The sequence below is a fragment of the Leopardus geoffroyi genome, chromosome A3, assembly GCF_018350155.1.
Source record: "Leopardus geoffroyi isolate Oge1 chromosome A3, O.geoffroyi_Oge1_pat1.0, whole genome shotgun sequence".
In the NCBI taxonomy this organism is placed as follows: Eukaryota; Metazoa; Chordata; class Mammalia; order Carnivora; family Felidae; genus Leopardus; species Leopardus geoffroyi.
In genome coordinates, this window is record NC_059336.1 from 107,456,063 (window position 1) to 107,475,344 (window position 19,282).

The 19,282-nt window shown below is 40.0% G+C and overlaps 1 protein-coding gene across 13 annotated transcripts in view; it reads left to right on the top strand.

Moving 5' to 3' along the window:
* Positions 1–19,282, top strand: part of SLC8A1 (solute carrier family 8 member A1) — a 385,952-nt gene that overhangs the window by 140,057 nt on the left and 226,613 nt on the right. The gene's annotated exons all lie outside the window — the stretch shown is intronic.

A 19,282-nucleotide genomic window follows, 5' to 3' on the forward strand; every position in this document is an offset into this window, starting at 1 on the left:
TAAAGCATTTCTGACATATATTATTCCATTTGCTCTTCAGAACAGCCTTGTGAAGCTGTTTTCATTATTGTTGGTGTTCTATTCTGATTTTCCTGGTGAAGTAACTTCCCCACAGATCACACATTGTCAGAACTGGTGCACGCATATCATGTGCACCCCATAAACATTTATTTTGTGACTACTCTGTGCTACAGCTAACTTAAGAAGCATTGACAAATGTAGTATGAATAAAACTAAAAGCTGTCGTTAACTGAGTGCTTACTGTTAAGTTGCTCTAAGTACGTACGTATGTTATTAGCACATTCGATAGAGATCTTATGGAGTCAGGTGCTCGTTATCCTCGTTTTACAAACAGGGAATATAGAGATAAAAGAGATATATTCATTACTTGTTTTTAGGGAGTTTTAATGTCCTGGGGAAGAATGAAGCCTTGGTTCTCCGGCTCCAAAATCTGTGTTTTAAAAGTATAGCAAAGCAGTTTTTAGACTCTCAAGTACGATGCAAATGAGTGACATATTGGTGTGTGTAAATGTAGGTGTGGTCAGGACATTAGCTGAACAGGAAACCTGACCTTTGTCATCTCCATAAGAAGGACTTTTCCTGAAGAGATCTTCCAAAGGGGACTCAGAATCTCCATACTGTAGGAATTCTTAAATGGTGTGATTAAGTCCAAAAGTAGAAAAATCCTATTTGGCCACATATATCTAGGTGAAAAGTGAAGTGAGCAGTTAATCATTTCTCGGTTATATATGAATGCCAAATATTTGGGTAATTATAAACACATGAATCATTGATTTTGTTTTCTGCAGGTTATTGAGATGTTTTTGAATTTGTAATGATGTGTCTCTGAAGCAAATCCACATTAAACTAAGTATCCCAACATGATATACTAATATATTGCTGATAAAATGCCCACCAACGTGGGCGCTAGAAAGTCTTGCCCCATTTTCATCATTTTGATTCAGTCATATGTAAAATATGAGTATAATTTGTTCCCTGCTTACCCTATGGTTTTCTGAGGTTCAAATAAGGGAAAGCATTTAAATACACTCTAAAAATGGTCAAGTGCCATAAATAACTCATTGAGAACATGGCCAGTATGGATCAGTCCCAGAGTAATGTCAGGCTTGAAAGAATGCGTGCCATGAAATCTAATATTATCGTAAAATAACTCATGTCCCTTACTTGATTAAAGAGACATGTGCTCCAGCAATAAACTTAAAATCCCCTTTTCTTCTCCCATCTGGTATTTGACATACCCTCAAGCTGCTCCCTTTCTTCTCTCAATAAAAACAGTTAAAAAGGATAAAAAATTGCACCCATTGCCTGTCCTTTTTCTCATCTCCTCATTCTTTCCTCCCAGTTTTCCCCATAAAAATGCCAAGAAACAGACTGGCAAGCAGGGACCTTCTTGGAGAGCAAGATCTTCTTAAATAGAGGGAAAGAGGCTGGCTATGGATTTTTTTTTTTAATTAAAAAACAGTTTCTCCCCATGGTGCATGTATAAATGAATGGGGTGGGTAGTAGTAAGAACAGCTGGTACAATTTGTCATCTCCCAGACAAAGGTAATCTAAGTACCTGACGATGGAAAATTACATTGAAAATATTTGGCGGACATGCACATGAATGGGACAAAATAATTGTTTAGAGAAGGAACCAAAAATAAAGTTACTCAATTGTTTTAGATTGTGAACTTTTTATTTTATTTTATTTTATTTTTTAATTTTTTTTTTCAACGTTTATTTATTTTTGGGACAGAGAGAGACAGAGCATGAACGGGGGAGGGGCAGAGAGAGAGGGAGACACAGAATCGGAAACAGGCTCCAGGCTCTGAGCCATCAGCCCAGAGCCCGACGCGGGGCTCGAACTCACAGACCGCGAGATCGTGACCTGGCTGAAGTCGGACGCTTAACCGACTGCGCCACCCAGGCGCCCCAGATTGTGAACTTTTTAGATGGAGAGGCTCTAATTTTTTTAGCTTTACTTACCGTACCTTCTAGCTTATTTTATTTACATTTTAAATGAATCATTAAAGCCTATTACCCTAAAACACACATACACACGCACACGCACACCCACCTCTTAGTAACTGGACGATTCCAGTGAGTTTGAAATCTGATACTGTTAAGACCTTGTGGTTTTAGAACTATTTTTGCTTAATTATTTTGTTTCTCTATGTTCCCATCACTTAATTCATCTATTGATCATTGAGAAAAATAGTATCAACTGATATGTTTTAATTGCTTTTATTAGCTGTTATTTTTTCTTAAAAGTCTGAAGCATACGTGATTGTAAGAACAAGGTACTGTCAGGCAGGTGTACTTTTTTACTATCTGATTGAGAGAGAAATATAAGCTGCTCTTATAAAACCTCGGCTGTGGGTGCAGAGGTAACAACGTGAAAAAAATCCAGGGTAATTCTCATTAGTCATTTTTAAAACTCCTCATATTATACTCACATTTTTTTTTCTCCCCAGACTCACAGGTACACGTGTAAACGCTACCCAAAAAATTCTCCCTCGGAAAATTTCTTGCCCCACTGAACAGGCAAATAATGTGACTGTCCAGAATCGGTCAACCTTGAGGAAATGAATGTTACAACTCAGGGGCCAAACACAAAGCTACCATTTGCTGCAGCAGGCACGGTCCTAATGACAACCAGTGATACATAACCTAAGCCAAGCCCACGTGTTATTGTCTGCCCAAGAGGTGCAGATCTAAAGGAAGTCTCTGGCTTTGATGGGCTTGTTTCCATGCATATTTTAAGAATTGTATTGTCCATGGTATAAATAAATAATTACTGGACAACTGGCATGATGGTAAGACGTGCTATATTGGGTTATTGCTTCGGGGTGCTTTGGGATTTAGTGGCAATAGCTTTTGGTTTTTAACCCTTTACCATGTGGCAGATGGTATGCCAGGTTATTTCTCGTGGATCACCTCTAAGTCTTCACAAGGACCTCACTAACAAGCTCAGGGCTGTTGTGTAGCTTAAGTGCTATTTAAAGCACTTAGTTTAGCGGTGGCGCCAAGTAAGTGTTTAAGTAAATAAATGTTAGCTATCCTCACGTAAATCGTCATTATCATCTCAGGGGGTCTAGAAGTTGGGCAGGAAAAGAGAAGAAGGCAATTTTTACTATCAGTTGTTTTTTATCCTTTGGGCAATAAGATTTAAGTTTAAAAAAGAAAGTATGTTGAATGTATGGCTTATCTCATTGACTGAAAGTAGGGTTTTGTGGGTCTGAGTTTTATTTACACGGAGAGGAATGATTATAGCACTCATCTAATACCAACCCTCATCAGTAAAAACGATCTCCTTCCTCCAGATCCGGTGTACAAATCGATACAGAAGAGTCCTAAGCCAGTAGTCCTGAATGAAAGTGGTACCTCCTGGGCTTACAGGTTGAGAGGGGGGTGATTTGGGATATTTATGGGGGCCTGTTATTGTTATTCTAGTGACTAGGAGGGAGTAGAGTGAGAATTATACTGAGTGAGGGCCCAGGAGCGCATAAACTACCTTGCATGGCATGGTCTCAAGTAACAAAAAATCTCCTTGAGTTCTAGGTCACTCTGAGTGTCTCTCAGAAATCCCCAGAAGTAAAACTTCAGTGACTTATGTATACTATAAGTATATAGGTGTCTGATCCATAGAACCTAACTACAAAACACAAAGTAGTCTTAGCAGTGTTTTAGTATGTACTGAATGTTTGAGTAATGCAATTATCATGTAAATCAAGGGAAGATTGTACTTGACTGGGTTTAGTATTTTGCCCAGAATTAGTCACAAGTTTGGAAAATCACATCGCCCAGGCAGCAGTAGTTGGGGTATTTGAGTCACCAATACAATACATCATACCAACCTGCAGTTACAACTGTCGCGTGAAAATATGTGGTTTTACTAACATAATATATTATTACTAAACACGAAGTTACAAAGCATGTAGAAACATTTTATTTCTTGCCACCGTATGTACTAAAAAACCTTGTGGACACAACGATAAATCCTTTCTTCCTGTCTTCAATTTGAGTTGGTAATTTGTCCTGGATGTATTCATTCTTACTTAAATTAAGATTATTTACATTTTTCTACTTTCGTATAGACAGAAATCTGTCTTTCATTACTTAACCTAACACTGGCGTTTGGTTTTGTTTTTCCTTTTCTTTTTCTGGAACCCATCTATATGGTATCTGTTTTTAATTTTTCAGTATCCTTTAGACAGGAATGGCTTCTCATCTTTTCCTTTACATTCTTGCTATTCATGATTGGAAGGTATAACCATCTGGCTATCTAATGTAATTAGTGAACAATTACATATTTTATTAGAAATTTTTATAAAATATTTTATTATAAACTTATTTCATTTTTCACTTATATTACAATCTAGGCATTATACCTATATGTTTGTCTTTGATTATGGATGGGTGGGTTTAATTACCTACGAATTTCATTTCAGGGTAATGAAGAAGAGTGTTATAAAATATTTTTTTTTTTTAATTTTTTTTTCAACGTTTATTTATTTTTGGGACAGAGTGAGACAGAGCATGAATGGGGGAGGGGCAGAGAGAGAGGGAGACACAGAATCGGAAACAGGCTCCAGGCTCTGAGCCATCAGCCCAGAGCCTGACGCGGGGCTCGAACTCACGGACCGCGAGATTGTGACCTGGCTGAAGTCGGACGCTTAACCGACTGCGCCACCCAGGCGCCCCAATAAAATATTTGTTATGAAGGGGAACTGGGTCTGATAAGGTTGATAGACACCATGCTAAGCTAAACTCTGGAAATCCTGCTAATTTAGAACCAATCCCCTAGACATTCATTCATCATTATTTTTTTCCTAGGGAATGATTTTCATGAAGTAATAATATGTAACTGGTGTTGAATGTGATAAAAAGATTATCACATTGGATTATAGTTCATGTGAGGACAAAAATAATTTCCTTTCAGGATCTCCCAAGAACTGGCTGTGAGGAATTTTAAGGGGTTACTATTCTTTCACATTGCATAGAAATGGAGCCACGGACATACTCTTGGTTCCTGCTGGTGTGGGCCTGTTTTGTTTATTTATTTATTTTGAGAGAGAGAGAAAGCACTAGCAGGGGAGGGGCAGAGAGGGAGGGAGAGAGAGAGAGAGAGAGAGAGAGAGAGAGAGAGAGAGAATCCTAAGCAGGCTCCGTGCTGATGGCACAGAGCCTGACACAGGGCTTGAACTCACAAACAAATGATTTGTGACGCTTGAACTCACAAGAGTTTGAACTCACAAACCAATGAGTCGGACGCTTAACCAAGTGAGCCACCCAGGTGCCCCTGGATCTGTTTTAACTTATAGGTTCACGTAGTTTGGGAGACATACCTGGTCAAGGTAAACTGCCAGATGGAGAAGAGATAAGCCTGGAAAGGCAGGTGAGACCAGGCTGGAAAGAACTTGGATGATGCTGTTCTGTGGAGTTGTGACTTCACCCTAAGCAACACAGAGCTACACAGCTTTTTAAGCAGGGAAGTGACATGAGGAGGCTTTTATTCTACAACAGTAATTACGACATAATGGGGAAAGCATCTGGGAGATGGGGGCCAACTGGGAGAAAAGAAGCCAGTTTCGCAAGTTATTTAAATTTGGAACCACCAGAGTGGTAATGGAGGGGAAATGTGGACAGGGATTTAAGAGGTATTTGAAAAAGAAAATTGAGAAAACTTGGTGTCTGACCGGAAATGGGCAGATGAAAGAAGGAAGCAAGAGAATGACCTGGAAGTAAACATGATCCCAAAGTTTGCACCTTGAGTAAATGTCCATTCATCAAGCTAGAAAACTCTGGGCAGTAAGGAGGTCTATGGGGACCTACTAGGTTAGTTTGGGGGTGTGAGCCATTTAACTTCAGATATCTGTGGGACATCCAGGTAGAGGTGTGGACTACTTCTATATTAGTTGAGAAGTGGAAGAGAGATAGAGGAGATGTCTTAGCAAGCTTAAAAGTAACGTGAAGCACATGACCCATCTTGTGAAGTTAATCCAGGTTTCCAAATTATTTGATCTTCTAAGAGAAAACAACCTGAAGAAGCACAAACACCAAATTTTGATTTAACTTTCTTTAAACTTTCCCACTTGAACAAAGTTGGCCACAGTCATTGTTTTTTTTTTTTTTTTTTTTTTTCAACGTTTTTATTTATTTTTGGGACAGAGAGAGACAGAGCATGAACGGGGGAGGGGCAGAGAGAGAGGAAGACACAGAATCAGAAACAGGCTCTCGGAAACAGGCTCCAGGCTCTGAGCCATCAGCCCAGAGCCTGATGCGGGGCTCGAACTCACAGAGCACGAGATCGTGACCTGGCTGAAGTCGGACGCTTAACCGACTGCGCCACCCAGGTGCCCCTCATTGGTTTTATCTACAACTATCATTTTACCTGGGAATGATGTGAAGAGCCAGGGTCCCATCAGTCTTCATCTTCGCCTCCCTCCATCATTCAGAACCAGGTCCAGAACGTTCCACATCAGTTACACTTGAGGAACTAATGGAAATCACTGCTGCATTAAATTTGACTGAAATCAAATTAAAAACAGCTGGTATGGTATTTAAAAGAAAGAATCAATATTCTTTTTTTTTAAATGTTTATTTGTTTTGATAGAGATAGAGACGGCACAAGCAGGGTACGGGTAAAGAGAGAGGGAGAGAGAAAATCCTAAGCAGGCTCTGTGCCATCAGCACAGCCTGATGCAGGGCTTGATCTCAGGAACTTTGAGATCATGACCTGAGCCGAAACCCAGACTTGGACACTTAACTGACTGAGCCACCCAGGCATCTGAGAAGCAATATTCCAAGAAGAAGGTACATGTATTTCAAAGAACCTTTTCCTAGATGAATTTCAAGGTAAAAACAATGTGCTGTTCCTCTTTGTTTTGTGTTACAAAATACAAAACCCAAAGCCTCCCACCCTGGCCCCCCTTGTATTAATTCCCGATCTTTTCTCTCCATATATCTGACTAAATATTGTTGACTTCCTTTTTTATTTCATTCATTACCTTCTCAAATACTTTCAGTTACCCCTTTTCTATGAACGCCTCTCTCTTCACCCCAATCCTTATTACCAGCCTTCATTTTCTGGTCTTAGAATTTTATCTGAATGTTAGCACATTTGTAAAGGCCATCAGAGAACATTGTGGAGAATACATTTCTAGGACACTGTTTTCGTCATGTCTTCTAAAACTGATAATTTACCAACAACATAATGCGACATGCAAAAGTAGTTGTATTCATTAATTGTGTGTTGAGTGCCTACTATATGCTAGATGTTGCACGAGATACTAGGAGTGTAGTAATGAGAAAGAGAGATACAGGATTTGCCCTCTTGGGGTTATTAGTTTAGAAGAAGAGAAAATTAGACAAGCAATTCTAATACGGTATAAGATGTTCTCTGACAGAGTGAGTGTTGGGAATCTTGGCAGAATTACTTCTCATGGTTGCCAGGGGGCAGGGACAGTCCTCCCTATCTGCTATGTATGTCCACTTAGCACGTAGGGCATTGGTCTGCTTCCATGATTCGCGGTGGCTACAGTTGACCTCAAGAGTAGGGAAGCATCAAGCTGATGTCAGTCTATAGGCAGTGAGGCACTTAGAGTAGACCACTTTATTTTTATTTTTTAATGTTTATTTATTTTTGAGACAGAGACAGAGCATGAACGGGGGAGGGTCAAAGAGAGAGGGAGACACAGAATCTGAAACAGGTTCCAGGTTCCAAGCTGTCAGCACAGAGCCCGACGTGGGGCTCAAACTCATGGACTGCGAGATCATGACCTGAGCCGAAGTCGGACACTTGTCCAGCTGAGCCACTCAGGCGCCCCTAGATTAGACTACTTTATAATGAGATCTTGATTGCCCTTCAGATCATCTTGATGGGACACCAGTGGGATCCCTTTATATCCAACTGCCAGGTACTGAATATTATCCTAAAATTTGTACAGTATTGGCAACTATTTTTTTTTAGAAAGACAAAAACAAAACAAAATATGATTCCTTTAAGAGCTCTACTAATGTGCATGGCAATGTTACAGTCTTGAAAGAAGTGAAATGTTCGCATTAGGCCCATATTTGGCCAACAGATTTTCCAAATCAGAGCACTAAGCCCTCTTACCCATCACGGAATCAATCTGTAGTTTAACACTTGAAGTAAATGGCACATAGAAGATGCCTGGATGGCTGGTCATAAGCATCCAGTTCATTACCTGAACTGCCAGCAAGCACTTAACACCCAGTGTGCTTAGAGAGTATCTTAACTATTAAGCTCCATTAGTGAACAAGGGTCTCTTGAATTCACTTGTTAACACCCTACTGAGATGGTCTGGGCTGTTGGGAAATTTTCAGCTTACTAACACTCTTGCTTCGCATCTTTTCCCTGTTCTATCTGATGCCATCGGAGACAATTGATAGCTTTCTGCCAGTGGACACTTCAAGACCCAGGATAAATGTGCTCTTTGCACTGAATGAGATGCACACAGATACATGGGCTTCTTTTGTGCTCGCTTTTCTCCGACTCTCCAAATGTCTGACTCACTATTTATCCTTGAATGATTTCCTAGATTCACAAAAGGTGTGCCCTAATAAAGCATCATACTGTGTGGCCCCAGGAAAGGGTGTGGGACCAATGCCGCAAAGGGAGACTTTGCCCTAATCCCGGGGAGATCTTCGTAAGAACTAGAGTCCCATGGAGTAGAGGGTTCAGTCTCACAGTAGCTAAGAGTGTGGGATAGACTCTCGAGTTAGTTTCCTTGGGTTTAATGTCTTGGCGGTCATGTGACTTGAAGCTAATGACCGAACCTCTTGTACCTTAGTTTCCCCCAATTTGTAACATGGGGAAAATAATGGTTCCTACCCCACAGAGTTGTTAAGAATGAAGCATAAATAATATAAATCAAGTGAAATGATTTGAACAGTGTCTGGCACACAGTAAGTTTTCAGGAAATGTTGACAAGTTTTATTATTCAATGAAGTGTGGGATAACCATCTGTCATAGATAAAGGGCTCTTACATAAATACCTGTTAACCACATACAAATGTATAAGCTGTCTCTGCTTCTATTTTTTTGTTTTAATTTCAAGTTTGTTGCGCTGTGCCTGAGTCAAATACAACAGAGTTGGAACTTGGCTCTACCTCTTGTGAGCTGTATAACCTTTATTCACTCATGCTGCCTTTATTTACTGGGTATTTACTATAAGCTAGGCAGGATGCTGGGCATTAGAGATACGGTGGAGAGCAAAATCAAAATGCCCTCTGTCTGTATGGAGCTTCAGTCAGCTTTTTAACCTCATTGAGTCTCATTTTACCCATCTCTAAAATGGGATAATGAGATGGCTTCCTGAAGTTCTTAGGAGAGCGGAATGAGTTAAACATAAAAGCTCCTGGCACATGAGAGTGGACACTAAATAAATGTTAATTCCTTTACCTTTTCTCCTCAAGCCCTTCCGTGGTCCCTTGCACATAGTCAACACTCATTATGCATCTGTTGATTTCAGATCAACTCTGGTTAAAAGAGATTTAATGTTCCAACCAGAATGTAGTTTCTCGACGTGATGTTAGAAGCTGATTTTCAGTAAAGCCCACCTTAAGACAAAAGCAGCCACAGCCGTGCTGTGTGCTGTGTAAAGCACTTTTTCCCACGTTGTGCTCCCAACTGCCCTGAATTCAGATCTCTAGGATAGGACTCACAGTGTTACATTTTACATTTCCATATGTATCTTTGTATTCCCAGCTGACCTTCTGCCCTGTGGAGGTTCTCGATACCATATCCCATTTGCTGCTGGGGCCTGTTGAAGTTTCCCCCCTAAACATCTTTCCTTTCCCTCCATGCGTCACCTCTGTCCTCCTTGACCTTAAACCACACTGTTCTGAGGCTTCTGGCCTGTCAAGTGCCGTCCAGGGCTCCTTTTCCATATACCCTCTCGCTGTGTTTTGATCTGTTCTCCATCCAGACTGGAACGATCCCATCATCCCTCTGTCTAAAGCTTTCCAACGCCTCCTTCCAGTTGTGCTCAGGATAAAAACTCTTGTCCAGAATTCAAACGCTTTGCACGCATGGCTAGCACTGTCCAATAGAAATAGAATGTAAGCCATGTATGTAACTTTAACTTTTCTAGTAATTACCTTCAGAAAATTAAAAAAGAAAACAGATGAAACTAATTTTAATGATATGCTTTGTTCAACCCATTATATTTGAAATATCCTTTCGACATGTAAGCAATATACACAGTTATTGGTATATTTTACATTTTTTCATGCTATGTCTTCCAAACTCAGTGTGAATTTTATATTCACAGCCCCTTTCATTTCCAACAGTTACATATGTGCTGAACACCCCACCCCTCACCTTGCTGTTCACTTTCCCTTCTTTCCTGCCCATTCCCAACCTTATGGCCACACCGACCTTCTCGCAGCACCCCCTTACCACGGTTCTCTGTCTTGTTCAGACATGCTGTTCTACCCACGCCGATCTCCACCCTTTCACCCGGTACTCTTTCCTTTATCTCTCTGCTATAAAGTGTCTCCCTTAGTGAAGTCTGCCATAGTGTCCCTGTCTTTGTGGGTTCCTTTATCAAGCTCGGAGAAGTGCACACACTCCATAGGAGCACACACTCTAGTATGTCATTATAAATTCGTCAGCGTGGTTATTTTATCAGCATCTGGCTGCCTCATAGATGAAGAACCCCATGAGAGTAAAGTCCTTGTCCCTTTTTTCTCACCCTTGTATTCCTACTGCACCTAGAACAGTACCCTGGTCATTGCAAAGGTTGTTAAATGAATGAATGAATGAATGAATGAATGAATGAATGAATCAATCAATCAATCAAATGGTTATTGCATGGATTAATTTATTTGATCCTCAATTCAGCTCCCCAAAGTAAATAGAATAAGTAGGAGGAGACACAGCTAGGTCTCAAACAGGATTTTCTTGCTCCAAACCTCTGTTCTCTCCTTGATGCAACAATAAGGAAGAAAATCCAAACTTGGGAACTTTCTGACCCAGGCATTGTATTTGATGTTCCCAAGTACCCAGTTCTTTAGCTATCAGGGTATCTATGAAAATATGCTTTATGTGGACTATGGGTATTTCTGCAAGCACACTTTTTAGGACATATTTAAACATAGGCACCATGTGGTAGGCTTTTTTTTTTTTAATCCTCTGCCTGGATTTTAAAAAAAGTGTATGCATTTGAGGAATGATATAAAACCTGCAGCTATTTACTGAATTTAGCTTGAATAATGAATGGATGGGGAATGGGGCGGGGAGTGGACGGATGAATGCATTCCTCAGTCTTCTTCCTGTTTGCCCGTCATAACAGGGATGAGGGCTAGGTCACTACCAGCATCCCCCTCTTTATTTTATTTTATTTTATTTTATTTTTTTGCTTCAGTTGCACATAATTTTTGGCATTCACTGAGCAAAAATAATTTTGTGATGGATTCCCTTTTATTCCTTTCTATACAAACACATCAGGATAAAATATCTGGAAGCAGAGAGGAACCAGGCAGCTCAAAAACAAAGATTTGTCTTCCCAAAAGCTTAAGTCTCCCTGAAGTCAGGGGATAGAAGAGAGAGGGAAAGGGGGAGCAAGAAGCCATCAGGTGGACTTTCCTTAAGAAGAATCATGTGCACCAGAGGAATGCCACATAAGCCAAGAGGTTTGAATCTATCTGATCATTATTCAGTGGCATTATTCAGCTGGCATTTTATATATTGGTAGTAATGGGAGGCAGTAACTTCTATACTGAACACAGAAATATTGCTGTTTACAGTCTTTCTTTGAATACGTTTAAATATTGGGCGCCTGAGTGGCTCAGACAGTTGAGTGTCTGACTCTTGATTTTTGCTCAGGTCATGATCCCAGGGTCATGGGATCGAGCCCCACATCAGGTTCCATGCTGAGTGTGGAGCCTTGCTTAGGTTCCTCTCTCTCTCTCTCTCTCTCTCCCTCTGCCTCTTTACCCTGCTCACATTCTCCCTCTCTCTAAATAAATAACTACATTTAAATATCTTTTAGAATGTCATTTCAAGGGTATGGGATTATCATAAAAAATACACTCTTCCAGGTGATTTGCTCAGATGAAGCAGGCCCTCTCTCCTATCTGCCTCCTACCCCAACATACATTTATGCAAGTTCTCATTGCAGTGTTTTGCAGATGTAACTGGCAGACTGACTGGTGTATTGTAATTATGCTCTGAATACTCATGGAGCGTCTTTGTTTATAATAGGACAAGATGCTTGGTGATGAGAAGCAGAGAAGACATGACATGTACTTTTGTCATTTTTTTTTTTTTTTATAATTGAGGCTTACAGAGATGTAAGGCTTGTGTTTCTGTAATTAAACTAGAAATGTTACTGCTAACGTCTCACACTGGTTTCTCCTCACATTAACAGGCGTGCAAAAGCGGAAGTAGGAAGAGAGGACAGTCCCCCAAAGCAGGCAGGTTTCAACAGAGGGAAACGCGATAGGTCTCTCGCAGCTGTGCTCTAGTCTGGCTTCCACTTCAGGTCCTTCTCTGTGTGCAGGACCGTGACTGAGCTTGAGACCAACATCAAATAATTTTAACACCATGCAGATTTACCTTTGAAAGGGAAATAGGAACATTTGGTAATCCAAACATATTGGTGAATGTAAGACATTTTCATACAATTTGCATTTAAGACATTGCACATGTGAACTGCGAGTTCAAATGTGAACTTGGAAAAGCTGAACTGGATTTTTTATGTCATCTGTGAGAACAAAGAATTGTTTTCTCTTACTCTGATTGAGTTGATCAGCCATAAGTCTGGATTCTTCCTATGTGGCTGTCACTGCCATAGATACTGAGGTGATAAGAGATTAAGAGGGAGGCAGGCATACAGTAGTGTAAGTGTAAATGTTGTATATCTGTAGAAGGAGCTCTCTGGGAGTGTGTGTGTCCCAGGAGTGGGTAGCACATAATCCAGACTGACGTGATGTGATGCTTCAGTAAGGCTTCCTGGAGGAGGAGGCGTCTGACTGCATCTGTAGGGAGTGTGTCAGAGCATTCAGAAAAACAAACAAACAAACAAAAACCGTGTGCACAACCATGAATGTCTTTGCACCGGTAGCTCTCAGCAGAGTGCCTGGCACCTGTAGGCTCAATACATCTCATGACAGAAGGAGGGAAGGGGCCAAGCAAAGCGTTGGGCTTTTCCAACAAATCCCACTTCAGGGGTTCACAGAAACCGATTACATCTTAATAGGTTAGTAACATTGACAGGTTAGAATCTCTGTTGTAATAAACTGACAGAAAATACCAGGAAGAGCAAATGCCAAAGAAACAGAGTGATTAGAACCGCCTGTGGGTTTATTTTGGTATTGAAATACCGAATAGGAGCAGAGGACAGGTGTATGTTACATGCAGTCACCACAAGTTAAGTAAAGCTGTTTCCTGACTGACTTGGTGACCTGATCTCAGGGTATTCCGCCACCTACATTGGTAAGTCCATGAAAATCAATGAGAAGAAGGCAGGCTCTACATGTAAGAAGAATGACAATGAGTCTCATGTTCTCCATATCGTGCGAGAGAAAACCCTCAGTGTTTCTTAGGCTGTTTCTCATGCCATTATAGAAGTGTCGATCTCACTCCCTTCACACGGTACCCTTGAGATGGACCAAGGGAGTCACTTGTGGTCACCGAAAGTGATCTTGTAGAAGCATCCACTTTAGAGCTGGGTGACCTGAGCCCTGAGAGGCTGGGACACACAACCCGTCCTCAGGTTTCAGACTCATCGGGATCGCCTCGCTAGAGGCTTCTCTCCCTCTTCCGCCATTTCCCAGCATTACCCCCAATTCTAGGTCCTCTTTCGTTTGCTTGTTATTTTGTTGTTATTGTTTTCTGGGACGAGGACTCTGCAGCCAGATTCTGCTGGGAGACACTGATTACTTTAAGGCATCTTCATATTAAGGCTTTGAGAGATCTTGCAAGAGAAGAGCTTGCTTATCCTTATTCGATCCCACACTTCCCATATATATTTGCCAACAGAACACTTTTTTTAAGGAGTACTTACTAATAGTTAATACAAAATTTATTATGAACGGACACTCTAGAAGAGGTGTTTCTCTGTGCTATGCTACCTTACTCCTGAAGTCCAGGGATATTTCTGAAGGCCATCTGGTGGGGAGAGGGTACCATCAGGGCCCTCCATATTCCCCATGAATATGATATGGTATGAGCTATAATATGTGAAACTAATATAATGTTATATGTCAAGTATATCTCAATTAAAAAAACCAGAAGTAAAAAAGAAATAAAAAATAAGTAAGTAAACAAAACTTATTCAATGAGATATGTCTGGAAATGGAATGCTATAAACCACATTGATGGTCAGATGTGAGAAGTTTTTCTTGATATTTCCTCCTTCCCTCCCTCTCTTATCTTTCTTCCTTCTGTCCTTCCTTCCTCCCTCCCTCCTTCCCTCCCTCCTTCCTTTCTTTCCTGCTTTCTCTTCTCTCTCTCTCTCTTTCTAATCTGCACAAGTTACAGAAATACAGTTACTACCTTTTAGAAAAAGGAGGAAACAAATCATCCAGGCAAGATTCCCCAAATAACACAGAATGTGAATGCACAGAACATGTGATCCCTCCTTACTGTGGTCTGCAGTCACCTTTTCATACTTCATTCAGCTTTTGCCAAACCAGTAACTGATGGCTGATCTTGAGGAGCATGAAGGCTTTGAAGTCCTCTTGCTCCCTTGACACGCGCGTCCCATCCATCTTCACTGAATTGGCAGAACATGTATAAGCAGCATTGGCCTTACATCTAGCACGTGGGTAGGCTGCCTATGGGATGTGACTTGAAGTTAAGGAAACAGTGCTTTGGATTGAAAAATGCCTTCTGTCAAATATAGAAATCTAAGGGAGAATACAAATGGCCCGTAAACATATGATCATCTCACTCACAATAATGTACGTTCCAACCACAGCAAGAAACTATTTCTCATTCATAAGACTAACAGAAATTCAGCAGTTTGATGCCACGTTCTGTTTCAAAGCTGGGAGAAAACAAGCACTTTTGTACATCTCTAGAATGCAAAGTGGTATAACCCTTCTGGAGGAAGATCTGGAAATAATTAACAGACTTGGAGATGCATTTGTCCTTTGACCTAGCAACCCCGTTTCTGGGACTCTGTCCTATAAAAACATCTGCACAAGAATGAAATGACTTATGTATAATGTTTTTCAATTTGATGTTGTTTTTCATTGTTTGACCACTTACTGTGATCGTGTCAGTTAAAATGATATGCTTATTCAATGGCTAATTCCCCTTCCCTTCTCTGAGTCAGAGGATCTGGGGCCATGAGGAACTGACTCCTATTCTGATCCCTTCCTCCCTTCAAAGGCTTTTACCTGTACTGAAGGGTGTACAGGTAGCTGAGTGGTAACTGTAATTATGGTAGTGTCATTTACCACCATTGGGGACCAATTCGGGAAATGAAAATGGGACAGAAGATTCCAAAGGGATAAATAGGAGTGGGATCTGGGGGAGGAAGTAGAAAAGTATGTGGGCATATTAAGGGAGAAAGGTGGATTCTGCCATGCCCAAAGTTTACTACAGTTGAGGATTCTTCTCACAGTTCACAGCTCCAGAGAATATGTCGTACTCATAGTATTAGAGTGTTGGGCTCCATGTGTTAGTGATGTTGTAATGGGGCCATGAGAGGAGGGGGTTGGGGTGGAAATTGTTTAATAATGGTTTAGGGCCATTTTCCTTAATGAAAAACCAACAGTCCTTTGAGAGCCTGGGAAGAATGGGTGGCGGGGGGGAGGGGTGGGGGGATCACAGATAAAGGCAAGTTTTCATAGTTGAATGACCAGGAGAAGGACAGGGCCAGAAGGAAGGGCTCTAGGAGGACTTCCTCTTATTTTTAGCTGTCAAGAGGTGGCCTCCAAGGAGACTTCAAGCTCTAGCCATATGATGGCCAATGCATATTTGAGGAAGGGTGGATTTGAGCAGGCAGAAGGTTTCCTAAAAAAATTCTCATAAAAAAAATATTTTTTTTATCTGGTTCTGAAAAAGATTTACCCCCCCCCTCCTCCCATGTAACTTTGTAAGTGATGACAGGAGGTTGTAGATGAATGAGGAGTCAGAAGCTGAACACAAAAGCATGGCTATGAAATCTCCACCCCTTTTGAGAATCAAAGATAAGGACATTAAAAATAAGGTGGGGTGTGGACTTTCCGTAAATGAGTTTTACACCCTTCCAGCTTTTAACACCCTCCCTGATTTTTCATAGATACACCAGATAAGCTACAAAGACTTGGAAGACTCTTACTTGTATAGACGTGACTGGAGAGTAGGGACTAGCCCACCTGGGTCCAAGGGACAAACATCAGTGCCTATTTTTAGTAACTTAGCACCCTGGTATTAATTTAAAGCAGTACTCTACTTTTTAAGTTAATCAAGTTATATGAAAAAATTAATTGTTTTCTGACTAAAATGTGACCGTTATCAGGAAGGTCGCTTAAGTCATTCTTTGCCCATAGCCAACACTGCATCCAGATTTGTAGAGACCAAAGTTGTGTGTTATAATCTGTGTAGGAAATTAGATGCCATGCCTATTTGTGATGATGAATTCTGATGACTCACAGTCTTCTTTGAATTCCCAGACATTGTAGAAAGAGAACTTACCAGCTTTTGGATACCAAATAGAAATGTCCATTCCACAATGGAAGGAACAGCACGGGAACACATATGGTAGCCATTTGAGATATTCATTGAAATCTAATGCTCCACGATAAACATCATGGATTATTCTTAGCTTTGGAAAATATTATTTCAGAGATAATAATCTTAATTTTCTGGCCTAAGTTTAGCTCCTGCTACTTTAATTCCCTAATTGAGTATGTTCTTAAATTGAATTGTTCGCAGGATACATTGGCTCCAAACTTTAATACAACTGCAAGTTTCTTTTCTAAATTCCTCTCATTAAATTTAAAAACAACAACAATAACAACAAAAACAACAACAACAACAAAAAGCAAACCAAGCACATAAAACCACTTATCTAATTCATTCCTGAAGGATTACCTTGTCACAGTTGCTAGGTTAATTATTTGTTAGATTGACATAAGCAATGGCCATTTAAAAAACCTCTCCATTTTCCTTATATTGGCTTTTTGCTTCTTTTGGATAAGAGTTGAATTTTTTATAAATATACGTACGTATTTTGCACAGTATGAGAGAGCCTTCTGAAAACCCGTTAATTTGTATTTGTTGTACATTGCCTTTGGACCACAGGGGAGTCCCTTGGATTTGTTGGTTTGAATCTTTCTTTTGGATAATCTGCACAATCTCAAATACTCAGGCAAGCTAATCCATTAACTGTAATACATAGAGTTCCTCACTGTCTCCATCAAACACCATCTCCCCCCATGCCAACCCCCAGCCTTGTCTTTCTCAAATTTAATGACAAAGGGGCAGATTTTAGCATATGCAGAGAGTTGTTTGTGAGTGTTTAGTCTGTCTTGGGTGGAAACTGGACTAAAATACAGGTTTTCTGGCTCTTTGTTGAATGCAATATTCAGTAGGCTGGTCTCGGATCTAATGTATTGCTAGGAACAGACTCTCGAATGGAGATTAGGGCACTGAAGCATCTCAGAAGATATGTCCTGGGCAGCCAGGAAGCCACCTTGGAGGGGGAAGTGCTGTGTTAGAGCCTCTGTGACTGGTATAGCCTTCCCTCCTTTAGGACTTCCCATTGCAAACACTGTCTTCATATAGTTTGGATGAAACACGTATCCTCAGAGTTTGGATGTCCGCATGTACAGAAATATAATTCAGACTCAGTCTCTGCCTTCTAAAGTGTGTACGACATGACCCCTGACATAATTAACTAACATACAAATATTATAAAATGCAATACAAAGTCCAGTGGGGAGTTTCATTCTCAGACAAAATCCAGTAATAATGCTTTACTTGGGTGCTGTGACAGGTCACATATCTCTAGAAGTCCCAATTTCATCAACTATAAAATGGCAGCAGTAATAATTATCTTCTTTAGAGTTGTATTTTGAGGATGAGAGGTTATTATATTTATATAAAGTATCTACCAGAGAGTCTGGCTCATTACGGGTATTCAAAAAAATGGTAGTTTATACTTATCATCCAAAGATTAGTTCTTGTGCCCTTATAATTTATAACATCTTCCAGTTTTGTGCAAGAGATATATTAAGCTTAAGATAATAATTCATACATAAAATGTATGCCAAATTACTGACCTTCTTCTTTCAGTAGATATGCAAGCATTGGAACAAATATAGCTTATTTTTTACAACCTTAGATTACATTTTAAAAATTCTAATTCAGATTACTTATAAATTTGAATGTGCTTTTTTAGAAGACACGGAACACATGGACAGTAAGCCATTGTTTGATTTCATTTTTTTATCTTTATTATTCAGGACGTGGTTGATGCAAAGGTGAAAATACATGGCCTTTAGACATAGAGAAATCTTGGTTTAAACACTTATATCTGTGTTGATTTTCTCATTTGCTGATTCTTAGCCTGTTTGAAAATATGTAAAATGGGGATAAAAATAATAAATTGCTGTGTCATTAAGAATAAAGAAGGTGATCTATGAAAGCCCCTAGTAGCCTGCTTTATAGAAGAAACTTAATAACTTTTATTTCACTAAGCATATATGATAGGGGAGGGAGGTGCTAAAATCTCTTTACTAACAAATCTCTACATGGGATAGAATGCCATATAAAAAGACAAACTTCCTTAATTGTGTATTATTTCCTTTCAGTATCCTGTACTACTAACTCTTGAAGCATCCTCTTTTGTATCTAACATAAAGTGTGTATTCTTATCTCAGATTTCACTGCTGTTTCTCCCTTTTAAACAAGGCTGCTGTGCTTGACTGCACATCAAAAGACACCATAGGCAATGAATGGATGCATTTATTTAGTGATGTCTTCTAAAATAAAGAAAGGAACAGCCAAAGAGATAAGTAAGTGGGGACTAAATAAATCTCTCTCTTCTGGCCAATAAAGTTTGACCTCTTTTTCAGGAGTCATAAGTGAATGCAGTGTACAATATTTTGAAAGTATTTGGTTTCCTTTATTTAAAAATTGTTAGTACAGAGTTTAATTACCTAGTAATTAAACTAGTAGATGATCTACACAGCCAAAAGAAAATGTTGGTATCACTCAGGGAAAATGGCAGGTTTTCTCACTGAATGTATCCAAGAGGTCTGTGCTGTGGGTGTTCTACCTGTTTACAGAGAAGGAAACTAAGGGTCAGGAGGT